At 45.3% G+C, this 14936-nt stretch overlaps 1 long non-coding RNA gene across 4 annotated transcripts in view; it reads left to right on the forward strand.

The window, feature by feature from the left end:
- LOC109550953 (uncharacterized) overlaps positions 1-14936 on the forward strand; it is a 275762-nt gene that overhangs the window by 156617 nt on the left and 104209 nt on the right. For all 4 annotated transcript variants that reach the window (XR_012333286.1, XR_012333284.1, XR_012333283.1 and 1 more), the window contains exon 3: positions 8436-8587. This is a non-coding gene — a long non-coding RNA (uncharacterized lncRNA). The remainder of the gene's footprint in view (positions 1-8435; positions 8588-14936) is intronic.

Consider the following 14936-nt stretch of genomic DNA (forward strand, 5'->3'; position numbering starts at 1 on the left):
TGTGAGATTTCCCCAGAGAGCAGTTGGGCATTTGTCCAGGGGCCAGTGGGAGTAACTGAACTTTCTGCACTTTTCTTGCTGAGAATCAAGGAGGGAGCAGCAGTGGCCTATTCACTGTGTAAACTTACCCCTATAACCTATCATTATGGGTAGACTATGGCCTTGACATAGAGTGAGTGGGATCATATGATCCCATTGCCACCGCTGTGGCCCCGCTCTTAATGGTGATGATCTCTAACCCTCAGATTACTGTGAGTTAGTGGGGCTCTCTGCACACAGAAGCAGGGAGAATTCCCCAAAGAATTGAGAGGGAAGAATTTAACAGAAAGTCATGCAGAGTGAAGTAGGTCAGAAACAAAAACAAATATCGTAAAATAACACACGTATGTGGAACCTAGAAAAATGGTACAGATGAACGTATTTGCGGGGCAGGAATAGAGATGGCAGACGTAGGGAACGGACGTGTGGTCACGGGGTGGTGGTGAATTGGGAGATTGGGACTGACGTATGTGCACTGCCATGTGTAAAACAGATAGCTGGTGGGGACTGCTGTATACTGCAGGGAGCTCAGCTCGCTCTGTGATGACCTAGCTGGATGGGATGGGGGGTGGGTGGGAAGGAGGTCTCAGAGGGAGGGAATATACGTATACATAGAGCTAATTCACTTCGTTGTACAACAGAAACTAACACAACATTGTGAAGCAACTATACCCCAATTAACAAAATATATCTATTAAAAAAAGCCCCGTGGCGATATCCTGCATGACCTGTTTTCATATTATTGGGTGACGTTCAGTGTTCTAAATTACTTTGCACCCACACTCTTCTTGTCACCATTTTCCAGTTCATAATTCCAAGGCTCTGATACCAGATTTCCTTGGCGTTAAGAGTGAAATGGGAAAGGAGTGGCAACTGAGTTCTGTGTTCATTGCTGTCGTGCCGTCTGAAGACAGCAGGCCCTGGGAAGTGTAGTGAAGATGGCATCTTATTGGCCTTCAAGATGAAAGAGTTCAGTAGGGGACCACTGGGCTTGTCTCACTGGCATCTCCCTGTGGGCCTCTCAGATAACCTGGCAGCACATTCTTTTACCCTGACTCCAGGACAAGAAAGAATATTCTTTCAATAAGCAAAGCCCAGATGACTAAAAGCTCTTTCTTTAAAAGAAAGGCCCAGGGGGTTTCCTCTTATGATCCAGGTTGGTCTCTGGCCAAGGACCTATGAAATCCCCTGAAGATGAGCATCTCTGGAGGGTCCAGCTGAATTCTTAATAAAGTGCAAGAAATTTGACTCTTCTCACAACCTCACTTGGTTTCCCACATTGAGGCTGCTTTTAGCCTAAGCTATCCTTTTTTTTCTTGGTTGGAAATGCCAGTATCTTCTCTTCATCAGTTGATATAGGAAAACTAATCATCCCTGTTGTTAGGTCAGGCAAACCTCAGTTTGTAAATTTTCCTCCAAAGCATGGAGATGGGGTTACTTCTTCTTATTTTTAATTTTAATTTTTTGGCTGCGTTGGGTCTTCATTGCTGCGCGTTGGCTTTCTCTAGTTGCGGTGAGCAGGGGCTACTCTTCGTTGCGGTGCACGGGCTTTTCGTTGCGGTGGCTTCTCTTGTTGCAGAGCATGGGCTCTAGGTGTGCAGGCTTCAATAGTTGTGGTGCGTGGGCTCAGTAATTGTGGCTCACGGGCTCTAGAGCGCAGGCTCAGTAGTTGTGGTGCACGGGCTTCAGTAGTTGTGGCTCGCGGGCTCTAGAGCACAGACTCGGTAGTTGTGGTACACGGGCTTAGTTACTCCTCAGCATGTGGGATCTTCCCGGACCAGGGCTTGAACCCGTGTCTCCTGCATTGGCAGGTGGATTCTTAACCACTGCACCACCAGGGAAGCCCAAGATGGGGTTACTTCTGATTGCCAGGTCCCCACAGTGGCTGGAAACTGCTGGAGAGCTTCTGGGTCAGACGGTGCAGTGGGCTGTTGGATGAGCCCCTTCCTAGGAGGGTTCTCAGTATCAACCCTCTTGCTCTAATGCCAGGCTTTTTGATAAAGTCACTGAAGCCGGCTTAGGTCCCTAGAATGTATTTACCCATCTGCAAATGAGATTGCCCTGATTTCCGTCTTCTAAAAATGGCAGGTTTGACCCCACAACCCTTTAGTTTCCATCTGAGTAGGAAAGCTCAGTACTGAATGACTGCTCTAGGTGTTTCTGGATACATGTGGGTCATCTTGCCGTGTGAGAATGTGTTCAAATTTTACTTTGCAAGAGCCCCTGTTTCCCCCACCTGAAGAATACCCTCAGACTCGGAGCATGAACCTGCAACTCTGTCGCCCTAGCCATGCACTGATGCCAAGAAATGAGGAAGTACTTCTGTGATCATTTTCTTGTTGTTTTTGCAAAAGGCCGTTTGGCTAATCTTGCAGGCACTTCTCAGAGGCAGTCAGTTCTCAGTGATCTGCACATGGATGACGTGCCTTGTGAATTGTTCACAGATAATTGTTAATTCCATAGTGGCTGTTTGACGGCCACTGCTCGACAGGCTCCCATGAAGATAGTTCTCAAGGTTTTCCCCTCAGCTAGGGACACCTGGGAAACATGACCACGTTCTCACGTTCGCATGATAGAAAATAAACGGGGAGGTAAACTGATTGAAGAATCATCATATAACAGTTTCCCCCACAAAACGTTGGAGTAATCCTTTATGGAATTGGATTATTTCTACCCAAACATCCCTCCATGATTATTAAAAAAAAAAAAAAAAATCAAGCCGTCTATAGACTGACTCCATCTTCTTCCCAAAGCCACAACTTACAAGAATGTAATTACAGTATTGAACCCTGAACTGAGTGGAAGTTCAGGAATGAGAGAGGGTATTGACACACATAAATTCTTCTGCCAACTTGGGATCCCATGGGGCTTGCACTAAAAGCTTCCCTAGCCCTTTCTCAAGACAGTCTTCAAGGGAGCTGACTCCGAGCCGTCTTATCCATCATCTAAAATGGAATGAAACCCAATCGAGCAATATAAAACCAAAGCAAAAATCAGTTGTGCTCCATCCTCTCTTGGGTCAGAGCCTCCCATGCCTCCGCCACCTTAAAAGTGGAGCGTGCATTTTCCGTGTGCAGAGACTGCACGAAGTGGGCCCCCTGCTCTTTTCAGGGAGGGAATGTAAGCAGATCCCCAAAGAAACCACTTGGCTCAGCGATTTGAGGGCTTGTTGTTATTGGCCTGGCCTAAAAGAATTCAGCGAGCTGCACCTTTGCCAAGGAAAATGCAAAAGCTTCCCCAAAACAGTCGTTGAGGGTCATGGGCTCATCTGTGAACCCAAGTAGGAAAGCAAGGCAGACAGAAAATTCAGGAAATTGGAGAGGCTCCTTAGAGATGGTTTTCTCACTTGGCCATGGGCGGAGGCCAAATGAGCCGAAGAGGTCACGCCAGGCAGGGTGAGTGGGGTCCAGAGGGGAAGGAGCTCAGGCAGAAGGCTGCCTCCTTCCATCATGAGCTCCTGATGTCCTTGAGGAGTGGAGTCAGTTTCTTACCCAGTCTGGCTCTGCGCCAGTCCCCGGCAGTCCTCTGCTGGGCTCGGCATCTGCCCCCTTGCTCTGGACCCTGAGAAGTTGTCGGGCAACGCTGTCTGCCAGTCTCAGGCCGGGAAGAAACTTGCCATGGCCTGACTCCTGCTTCTCTTGGCTTCTCACATCTCTTTTTTGTTAAAAATGTGAAAATCACGAACCCTATTTTTGTACGTCATCTTTCTCTGAAGCACCCTATAATTCTTCGCAGCAGTTTTACATTTGGCTCTACCCGCCCCCCTATTTGTGACCTCCATGTCGATAGGCCTGGTGATCCCAACTGTACAGCTCGTGCTGACCGTGGTCCCCAGCTGTAGTAGTTCCTAAATCAACGATTGTTAATTGACTGATAGTAATTAAGATTACTGCGGGACATTCTTGAGCATGACTTTTTACTAACACTTGGATTTCTATTTCTATCACATGTCTGGGCATATAGGAGGTGTTCAGTCAACCCTTGACGGATCCACATTTTTCTGGTGGATTAACAATCCTTTGCAGCCAGGAAGAGACTAAGTCTTATGATGAATCTAGCTTCGTCTCTGCTTCTTTCCACTCCGGAGATCTTTCCGGGCTTTGTCTCTTGCATCCCCCTAAACATTTACCCTTATCCCCACCTCTCACCATCTCTTGAGACCCCACGATGGTTTTGGAAACATCCCAAGTATCTTGGACCTCGCCTGAGGCTCTCTCCTCACTTCTCCCTACCTCTCAATTCCCTCACTGATCTCGTGTTTCTCCCTTTTCCTCCACCCCTAAAACTCTATGTCTTTTCCCTCCTCCACTGAAGCCCTCCATCCTCTCTACTCAATCAGAGGTCAATTCTTTAATGCCCCGCTTTTCTTGTCTGCCATGCCCACCAGCTCTGCACTCATTTTTATAACTCTGCCCCAGTCCCCATCATACAAGCAAGTGAAATACATACCACGTACCAGCATCCCTCAAAGCCCCATACCTTGCTTTCCTCCTTATTAGCAACCTTCACCATTTTAATTTCTCCTGCCCCTATTCTATCTTCCCACCCGGCCCTGGAAGGCTTGCACATATACGCAAAAGATAGCCTGACGAGCAGCAGTGTCACCTATGCTTTTTACCAGTACCGTGTGTTATTAAGTAGTGGCCACTCACGCTGGAGGTGGTATTTTATTTTATTTTATTTTTTCACTTTTTCATTGAAGTACAGTTGATTTACAATGTGATATACAATGTGTTAGCTTCAGGTGTACAGCACGGTGATTCATTTATACATATCTATCTATCTTTCTATCTATTTATTCTTGTTCAGATTCTTTTCCCTTATAGGTTATTACAAAATATTGACTTCCTTGTGCTATACAGCAAGTCCTTGTTGGTTATCTATTTTGTATATAGTAATGTGTGTATATGTTAATCCCAAACTCTTAATTTATCCCTCCCCCACTTCTCCTTTGGTAACCAGAAGCTTATTTTCTGTCTGTGGGTCTATTTCTATTTTGTAAATAAGTTTATTTGCTTTGGAGGTGGTGTTTTACAAATTTACTGTAGTCTGACTTTTTATAATCCTTATTAATATTAGGCTCTGTCTTTATACTCTGATACAGTGCCTATTAAAGGTACCATTTTTCTTTGCCTTTGTTTCCATGTCTTGCTGATGCATTTTACATGTGTATATTTTTGCCAATTTCCCCATTGGAATGGCCAACAATGAAATTAGCTTTGGAGGCAGCATTCAAACAGAGATCAGGCAACACTCGAACAGGGAAGATAAGGAAGGAATTCAGACATGAGGGGTGGGGGTCTTTGACCAGTTGGCTTCTAAACATCTCTTTTAAACCCTCAGATTCTCCTTAAACTGATGAGAGGGTGGGAGTGTGGCCTTCTCCTTTGTGTTTTCCACTATTCTAAAGGGTGTTTGCTTCACCTAGGAGGTCCTTAAATATTGGAATTCCTGAGACAGTAAAATAAATAATTCTGTTCAAGAGAAACAGAGGAAAAGGCGTAAGCACATTTTGCATTTAGGTGGTCATTGACTATATTAGGACATGTGATCCCTAAATGGGAGTTATATGCTCTGTGTGAGGATTTCCTGCATTTCTCTTGTCCACTTTCTCCGCTTGGAACTCAGGTTGTTCAGAGACCCCAACACGCTTAGAGCTAAAGGGATTCCCAAGGGTTATTTCAGTCCAGAAGGTCTTCCTGCCTGGGCCCGTCCTTTGACCAAAGAACTTCCAATGGCAGAGCCCTCCTGACCTTCTCCAGACAGAAAGTGATCCTTCTAGTTTTGGACTGAGCTAGCAGAATATTTTTCTTCTGTGAGTCAAAAAGCACTCTCTTTGGAGTTTCTCCCCATTGGTTCCATCGTATTCCCTGAAAGCTAGAGCAAATCCCGTCCCTTTCTACCTCAGAGCCCTTTGGATATTTGAAGATAGCAGCCATTTCCTGTGCGGAGTCGTATCTTCACCTGCCTAAACGTTTCCACTTTTCCAGATTCCTCCTGAGATGAATTGTGATCCCTTCTTTCCTATGGTCGCTCTATTATAAGCATCCTCCACTTTGCCTGGGGTGGCGCAGAACGGGATGCACCGACCAGCCCAAAGGGAAACAAGACTCTCCCTCCCACTCCACTCATTTTCCTATTCTTCCACCCATGAGCATGTGTCCTTCCTGTGCTCCTTCTCTCTTTTTTTTTAATTTTATTTTTTAACATCTTTATTGGAGTATAATTGCTTTACAATGGTGTGTTAGTTTCTGCTTTACAACCAAATGAATCAGTTATATATATACATATGTTCCCATATCTCTTCCCTCTTGCGTCTCCCTCCCTCCCACCCTCCCTATCCCACCCCTCCAGGTGGTCACAAAGCACCGAGCTGATCTCCCTGTGCTATGCAGCTGCTTCCCACTGCTCCTTCTCTTTGAGAAGTATTCCTGGATTTTTATTCCCTCCTTCACAGCAGTCAGTCACTGAAGGTCCTCAGGTTGAGATCCAATTACATGAAAGGAATCTTTTTTCGTTTTGTTTTTGGAGCTTTCCTTGAATTCTCCAAATCCTTGTTGCTGTTTTTAACTTGATTTCGGTTTATAACAACATGTAAGTGTCTTCAGGGTGGGTTGCCTCTTTCACATTCAGCCCAGAGCCCAGTATAGGTATAGTATGGAAATATTTAGTGAGTCCATATCATGACTTGACACGTCTCCTTCGTCACATTATTTCAGCTCCTTTTGCCCAGGGTATTTCTGTGTTCGTTTTATCTTTGGTTCTGTAGTGTCGAGGTTGCTTATGGAGAAAGAGCCAATGAAGAAGCGATGGTTTTTAGTAAGTGGAGTTTTATATTTTTACTCCCAGCTCAGTCTTTCTGTGTGGTTCAGTACAGAGCTGCTACCAACATCAGGGAGATAATGGAGTTTAAATAGAGATCAGCGGGAATTGGCTTGAGATTTGGCTTTGCTGAAATTAATATGCCGTGGCCCGAGTCCCCTGGCCAGGACAGCTGGAAGAGTCACAGAGGCAATGTGATATGGTGAGAAGAGCTCTAGGCTGAAATTGATTTAGGTTTGATCCCTATCATGGCCACTTATCTTATGGGCAATTAACCACTCTGAACTCAGTTTCTTCATCTATAAAATGGGGTTAACCCGACTCCATCTCAGAAATGGTATAAGGGTGAAATGAGATAATGTGTCACCACACACGTGGTGGCATGTGAACTCTGGCCGGGCCACTGTTGTCATTCTGCAGCTTCCTTACTAGGTTCTGGCAAATAAAGAGCATCCCAGTAGGCCCACTGGTTGTTTCCCCAGCTTTTGACATAATGACACAGTCTCTCCGGCAGGCTCGCTCTGGGTCCAGATGTCTGTGTCACGCCCAGCACGTGGTCTTCACAGCCACCGCGTCGATCAATACTCCTTCAGGGTGCCGCTCATCGCCCTGCACTGAGGAAGGTCCGGGAGCCCCACCTCCCCTGCTCTCCAGAGGCAGAACACAGTCTAGACACAGGAGGCACGAGGAAGTCGGGAAAGCTGGGCCCTTAGCTCCACTGATGGCCTTGCTAGAGCATTGGACACCTTTCTGGGTTGCATGAGCCTCCCATTCTGTTTGCAGAAAAAGTGCTATATTTGGTTTCCTACGCTACTTAACTGCCAGGGTAGGTGGGAATGAATGAGGCGGAATCTCTCCGCAGAAAGATACTATGTGAACATACAGTCTGTTTCCATCAAGTGGGGAGCAGGAAGTTGCCAGGACTCCAAAAGGATGGGTGCCCACACTGGCCAGAGTCCAAGAGCCTGGACCATCTCCCTGTCCTCAGACGGCAGAGACCACGCCTGTCTCACCAGTATAGCCCTGTGTGGATGTCCGACTTTATGGTACATTTATGCTGGTGAGGGAATTGGACGTGAAGAAGAGGCAAGTGGTTGCCAGTCACCACGTCCATACGGAGTGTAAACTGTGCAAGCTCATGACTCATGCCATACTCACCTGGACCAGAGACCCCCAGGCATGGGGAACTCTTGTCTCTCCCCACAGCGGTTCCCTGATTAATTACAGAGGGGCTCACACAGGGGCTGTTATTCGTGGCTGGAGCGGCACTCCACAGCCCTGGGGGTGCGCACCCCTGGGGTGTGTGAGCTCCTCTCCCCCTCCTCCCGGAGGCCCCGACCCGCCTGGGTACCGCCTTGCCATGCCCTGCATCTTCCACAAGGGGGAGCCCCCGGAGGGCAGCAGAATTTGGGAAGCGCTGAAGTTTTCTCCTCCTGTCCTCTAACTGATTTTCGCCTACCCAACTGTTAGATTCCTTTGTTGCAATGTTGGGGCCTGAGCTGACACTTCTGGAAGCTTCGGGTGAGAACCACAGCTGATATGCCATCTTTTCTGGTTTGTTGTTATTTACCTAGCGTCATCAACTAAGGTGGAAAAGTAACAAAGAGCTTGAAGACTTTCATGGATCCCAGGCCCTGGATGGAGGCAGGCGGCTTCAGACAGCATCAGACAGAGAACCAAGAAAGCCGAGGGGCAGCTGGAAGGTGCCTGTGGCTGCCGAGCCCAAGTAGGTACCCGGGAGAGGACGATGGAGGGGCACACGGGGCACAGAGCCCCTGATAGTGGGAAAAGTGGATGGACAGGAGAGACGGAGGGAGAGAAGTGCAGACAGGACCTGGGAGATTGAGGGAGAGTGAGGGAGGAGCCCCAAAGGAGTGCAAAAGAAAAACTGCTCGATCGCAGGTCGTGATGCAAAAGACTGACCACAGAGCCGGAGAGGGAGGGTGTGGGGGCTGAATCAGAGACTTAAACTTGTTTGAAGTTGGTTCCAACTCAGCTGCCCAGAAACTTCACAGGACATTGGAGGCCAGGAGTTTGAGAGCAAACGCTCAGTTGCACAAGAAAATTCAAAGTGAGTAAGTGTGCCTGGAAGTCGCTCTCGCCGTTATGGTTGTGTGTCACAGGGCCACACCTATGCCGGCCTTTTGACCTAAACCAGGAAGAATTCTGGTCTGACGGCAGTGTGTTCAGGTTCTTCCCGCTCTGAACCAATGTCTCAGCTTTCCCTCCTTCCTTCCAGTTTCCCACAGTTGCTCTCAGGAATGACTGGGAGTCAAGTTCTCATTCTGCCATTTAGTGAGATTAGCTTAAGCAAGGAAACCTCTTGTCTCCGTTTTCTTTGTCTATAAAAGGGAGATAATAATATATTACTGATGAGCCTTATAGGATTTTTCTGAGGGTTGAATAAGTAAGATAATGTGAATAAATGCTCTTAATAGATTATGATTGCTAGCCAAATAAAAGATGGCATTAATAAAAATTAGTTAATATACCCTTACTACTCTCAGCAGGGTATTTTCTTACGGAGCTTTGGAGGAACCTGTGTGTGTGTGTGTGTGTGTGTGTGTGTGTGTGTGTGTGTGTATCTGTATAGATGCGTGTCTTTGGCAGATAAGTGGGAAACTTGGTGTTCTTTCCCTTTTAGCCATCTTCGAATGTTCTTTTTCCCAGCCTCGGCTACATTTTTCTATGTCTCAAACATGCAGATAGTGATTGATGGTGTCTGCTTTGCTCCCTGGAAGAGCGGTTTGGCTGTGTCCTGGACTCTGTGCCACCCAAGTCAGTGTCACACCGTGTCTCAGGCACATGCTCAGACTGAATATGCTTGGAAGAAGCGAATAAGAGGCTGTGTTTTTAATCCCGTCACCATATTCCCTGCCTGGGATGTTCTTTCCAGTCCGCTTGTTACTTAACTCACTAAAACCCCTCACGTGGGAAACTTGGGTCTGCATCCTGAGTCAGGCTGGTTGAGGCGACCTGTGAAGGCTGCTGAGGTTGGCTTTGATACCTGTGGACACATTCACCCTTTCTGCGGGTTCCAGATGAGTGTGGGATACGGGGAAGGCAGTGTAGACTGGGAGCAAATCCTTGGACTTCACTGAGCCGTCTCTTCCCCTTCTGCCCAGTGAAGTCCTTACTACCCTTCCTTGCTGCATGCAGATGTAGATGTGAGGCACTACTGAGATTATATCTGAGCGCAGCAAAAGTTTGTCACTCTCCAGTGTTACATAATTATAAGGTATCATCATTGTTACTCTGCTGCAGGTTTTTTACTAGTGATTTATCCGTATTTTACAACTTGCATTATTTTAAAAGCTATCTTTCCCCAGATGTTAATGTACTCTCCTTTTCTTCTCCACCAACTGACCGATAAATATTTACAGAGATGCTAAATGATACACCTACTCACCTTCAAGAAGTCGGTGTCCCATCCAAATCACGTGTATACCTGCACAATATGTACATAGACTGTGTTTTTCTACAACCTCCAAGCACGTGTGTATCCCTTCTATTTTCAAGCACGTACTTACTCCCTTTTTAATATAAAATATATGCAAATATATATTTGAGTAAAAGACATATTCACACAGCATACTTACTTAGAGAACAGATTTAATGGGCAATAGGAAAGACACATCACCCTATCAGCATTCCAGCTCTTTTCGAGTCCAGAAGTGACCACAATACACAATTCGTGTGGTTAAAAAAAAATCATGGATCAATTTCTGCCCTGTTCCTAGTAATGAATATCAATATCTTACATCTTGCAGACAGACTCTCAGCAGCTTTAGATAATTTTAAATGAGTTTTTTTTTAAATACACTTGCAAAGTCAATTATTTTGAATCTCATCTGAAGCAATTAAAAAACATCCTGACATTTAAGGTGATACTTTTTTCCCAAGTAAAATAATTATAAATAATACTAATTATGAGCAAATCATTCAGTTACTCTCAGTCTGGTTCAACCTTTAGGCTAATAAACCAATCCATTAAAATTCATCTTGCTCAAAGGACCAATTTGTTAAAAAATATAGTGACCTTTCACCGCAAGTATGATTGATATTTTCTTCAACAATAATCAGAGCTGTCTTTCCCAGAAGAGAGTGTGGTCAAGTGGTAGGTGTAGAAAACTAGGGTTCTTTTATGCCTGTCTCAGTAATACTTCTCAGGTCCAAAAGGATGTTGATGAAGGTGGTGATGGCAATACACAAAACTAAAACTCTGATTTCAAAAAGTACCTAAAAGAGATGTCTGTAAGCCTCAGGACAGTTGCTCACAAGAAGTGACAAAATCTTTAGCACTGGGAAAGATTTTAGTAAGCCCTTCTGTCTGCCTCTGGGGTTTCATCTCCTCCAAAGATGTAGGGCAGGGATTTGCAAATATGGCCCATGGGCCAAATCCAGTCTGCCACCTGTTTCTATAAATAAAGTTTTATCGGAACCAAGCATATCCTGTCATTTGCATATTGTCAGTGGTTGCTCTCCTGCTATAAAGGCAGAGTTAAGTAGTTGCAGTAGACCCCATCCAGTCCACGAAGCCTAAAGTATTTCGTATTTGGCCCTTTACAGAAAAAAGTTTGCTGACTCCAGGTGTAGGGTAATGAAAACAAAAACAAAACCAGTTGTCTTTGAATTTACGCAAACAACTAATATTTAAGCAGCGCTTTACAGTTTATAAAGTCTGACCACGTTCTTTTGCAATTTAAAGGACAGAGAAATTGCAGACTTTTCCGTGGTCATTCAGCCAGTAAGTGGTGTGGGTAGGACTTAGCCTCTAGAGAGGGAGGGGCCCCGCCCTGATGGCAGCCTGGACGGAAGCGGCCTGTGGAGGTGGCTCTCAGGGGGAAGTGATGGCCGTCCATCTCTTTCATCTGCGCAGAAGTGCCCGTTGCTGAAAGACAGTTGAGGAAGCAAAACTCCTGACATTCTGTTCCCTCTTTATCTGACCTTGACATGGGTGATTTTAACCTTGTTCTGCTTCTACCTCCCTATTCTCATAACCAGAATGGTACGAATAAACAAAAAGGAGAGGAAGGTGCTTTGCTAAGCTTTATTGCTTCAACTCTCGCTTATCCACACTGAAGGAATGTGTCCACCCTGAAATTGGCACTGGGGCGCGGATATTCTGAAATAGCCAGTAACAGCAAAGTCTTTGTGGAGTATGCCATATATATATATATATATATATATATTTTTTTTTTTTTTTTTTTGCGGTACGCGGGCCTCTCACTGTTGTGGCCTCTCCCATTGTGGAGCACAGGCTCCAGATGCGCAGGCTCAGCGGCCATGGCTCACGGGCCCAGCCGCTCCGCGGTATGTGGGGTCTTCCCGGACCGGGGCACGAACCCACGTCCCCTGCATCGGCAGGCGGACTCTCAACCACTGCGCCACCAGGGAAGCCCTATGCTATCTTTTTTAAAGTTTGCTTTTTGAAATGGCAATACCTCTCAAGTATGTTTTCCTTTTACTGGGTTTATGGTCAAAATTATATTTTCTCACTTGAGCTTGTTGTATCTACTAGTAAGGTGGGCCACAGGAACTGGATATAGGAGGAAGGAAGGCTGGGATGAATACCTTGCCTTTGAGATCTATGGATATAAAGCAAGTTCTTTGCAGGGACCAAAGACTTTCTGAATCATATATTTTCTTGGAAAGGAGGTAAGGGATAAAACGAGAGAGATGAGAATAAAAAAATTCTAAGTCAGACCTTTCCTGAAGATTCTGAGCCAAAGATAAAGATTTCAACAATTGATCTAATTCAGGTTTTCCTCTAACAATGTTTATTTGGAGTGTGCACTCTGGCATGCACCACTAGGAGTTGAAGGAGTATCACATTGACTAAGATTCAGATATTCTTCAGGAACTGATCTATCAGAGAAATGAGCACGCGTGTACGTGTCTATAATGCAATTAGAAGTAATTAATGGAAAGGGAGCACAGATTAAAACATCTGCGCATGCTCAAAGAGACATTATTCTTCCTTATTGGAACATCACTGATGATACTGTGGAGGAAGTGGCATTTGGTGAGACTCAAAGAGTATGTAGATTTTAGACATTTGGAAACAGTAGGAGGTGGGCATTCTAAGAGGAGACAGGGAACAAAGTCGCAGAGCAAAGTATAGGATTTGTATGTGATCAGAAAATCGTTCATCTTGTTGGGAGCATATGGTTATATAGGCATGCAGGAAGGTGTGGCACGTGGAGAAGGTCAGAGCCAGAATCCGGAGGGAGTTGTAGATTAAAAAGTTTGGTCTGTTTTCAGTTGATGATGAGAACCATCGCATATTTTTCTGCAGGAGAATTACATGATCATACCTGTGATTTATTGGAAAAGAGTGTAACAGATGTTTGAAAAGAACTTGGATGCAAGGTCGCAGTTAGAAGCTAGAGCAGTGGTCCAGGCAAGGAGAATAACGTTAACTCCTTCGTCTTGTGCTGTGTTCGCAAGAATGCTCCTCTACAACCTGACTGTCATAGGTTATGGCACTGGCTGGGGGCTTTCTGAGGGCATTTATTTAATGACATGTCAGTGGCATTTACTCATAAAACCAAAAAGCCATTGGGGCCAGAAATAGGGGTTTTGGTTACTTCCCCAGACAGGATGCAGTTGGGGTGATTATACTTGTGATTCATCGAGGTCGGGAAACAAGTCCTCCACAAACAAACACCCCTCCCCTCCAAGCCCAGTGACTCACGGCTTCTTCAGTTTGGAAAGCTCTGGAGTCCAGGCAGAATGTGAGGTATGATGTTAAATCATAAATCCTCAGCGTTCATTGTTACAAGAGAAACATTTTTATTCATTCTTATGATCACTGAAGCAATAAACATCGAGTGAACTCTTAACTGTTTTAGGCACAAGGACATGGAGCTATAAAAACATAGTTCCTGCCGTAAAGTATTTTCCAGTTTACCTGGGAAAACAGATATAACATAAGTAGAGTATCCCATAGACGTTATAATAGAGAGATGCAAACAGTTCTAAAGGGTCAGAGGAAAGACCTGTAACTGCTCTGGGAAGGGAGGAGTGGCACTGGAGTTGGGTCCTGCACAATGACTGTTCATCATGTATTCATTCGCTCATTCAGCAAATAATCATCGAGCACTTACTATATGCCAGGCACGGTTCTAGACAAGAGATTTCATACTTTTATGGCGCTTGCTCTCCAGCAGGACAACTTGGGTATTAAATAGAGCTGGGAGCCAAACAAACAAGTTGCTACACTCAGGGAATTTACGTTCTTGTAGAGGAAGATTACAGAGAGTGGCAGCTAACGCTTCGCTCCAAGAAAGAGCAACAAATGCAAAAAGAAACATGAAGCCAGCCCTGCTGGGAAAGAGTGGGGAAAGGAACTGCAGGTTTGGGGGTATCCAGTATGACAAGAGGGCTTATTTATAGACCTGAAATCGGAGGCACAAGTCTCCATGCTGTTCTTTGGCTGGAGTTGACAGAAAATGGAGACTCTTCTCACATGGAGACACACAGCATTGGGTCCCCAGACATTCTGATTTTGCAGTGCCTAGCAGGCTACTGGGGTCCCTGATTCAGGAATCTGAGTACTGTGGTTTGGACTCACTGATGATTTTTCCATACCTTTGTCTGACTGTCCTGCAGTGGCCTAGTGCCATGGAGATAAAAATTTAAGACACCGGCTGCCTCCTTGCTTAAATATTCAGGTCAAATTCTGTCACAGCCAACTCTGTCTTGGAGGTCATGCTTGATCCTCGTTTTATCAGGTTGTCTAAAATAACCTGGCCATGAGGTGGTTATTGTTATGGTACTCACTGGAATGGGATCTGACCTATATAAGGAAAAGAAGTAGGACAGGAATAGCTCTTCAGCCCATCACAGACTTGGAGAAATCCAGTATAAGCAACTGCAGAATCACAGAGCTGGATGGGACTCAAGGTGACCTAAGGTGATATTGACACCTGCCTCTAGGCAGATATATGCCTGTCTGGAAATTTAATATAAATTCTAGAAGTCATTATTTTAACAATACGTAAAAATGTACCCATCCTGAATAGTATAGTTCCCTTCAGGGCAGTGATGCTGCCTAGCCTCGGGCAGAACAT

Source organism: Tursiops truncatus, chromosome 8 (genome assembly GCF_011762595.2).
Source record: "Tursiops truncatus isolate mTurTru1 chromosome 8, mTurTru1.mat.Y, whole genome shotgun sequence".
Classification (NCBI taxonomy): domain Eukaryota; kingdom Metazoa; phylum Chordata; class Mammalia; order Artiodactyla; family Delphinidae; genus Tursiops; species Tursiops truncatus.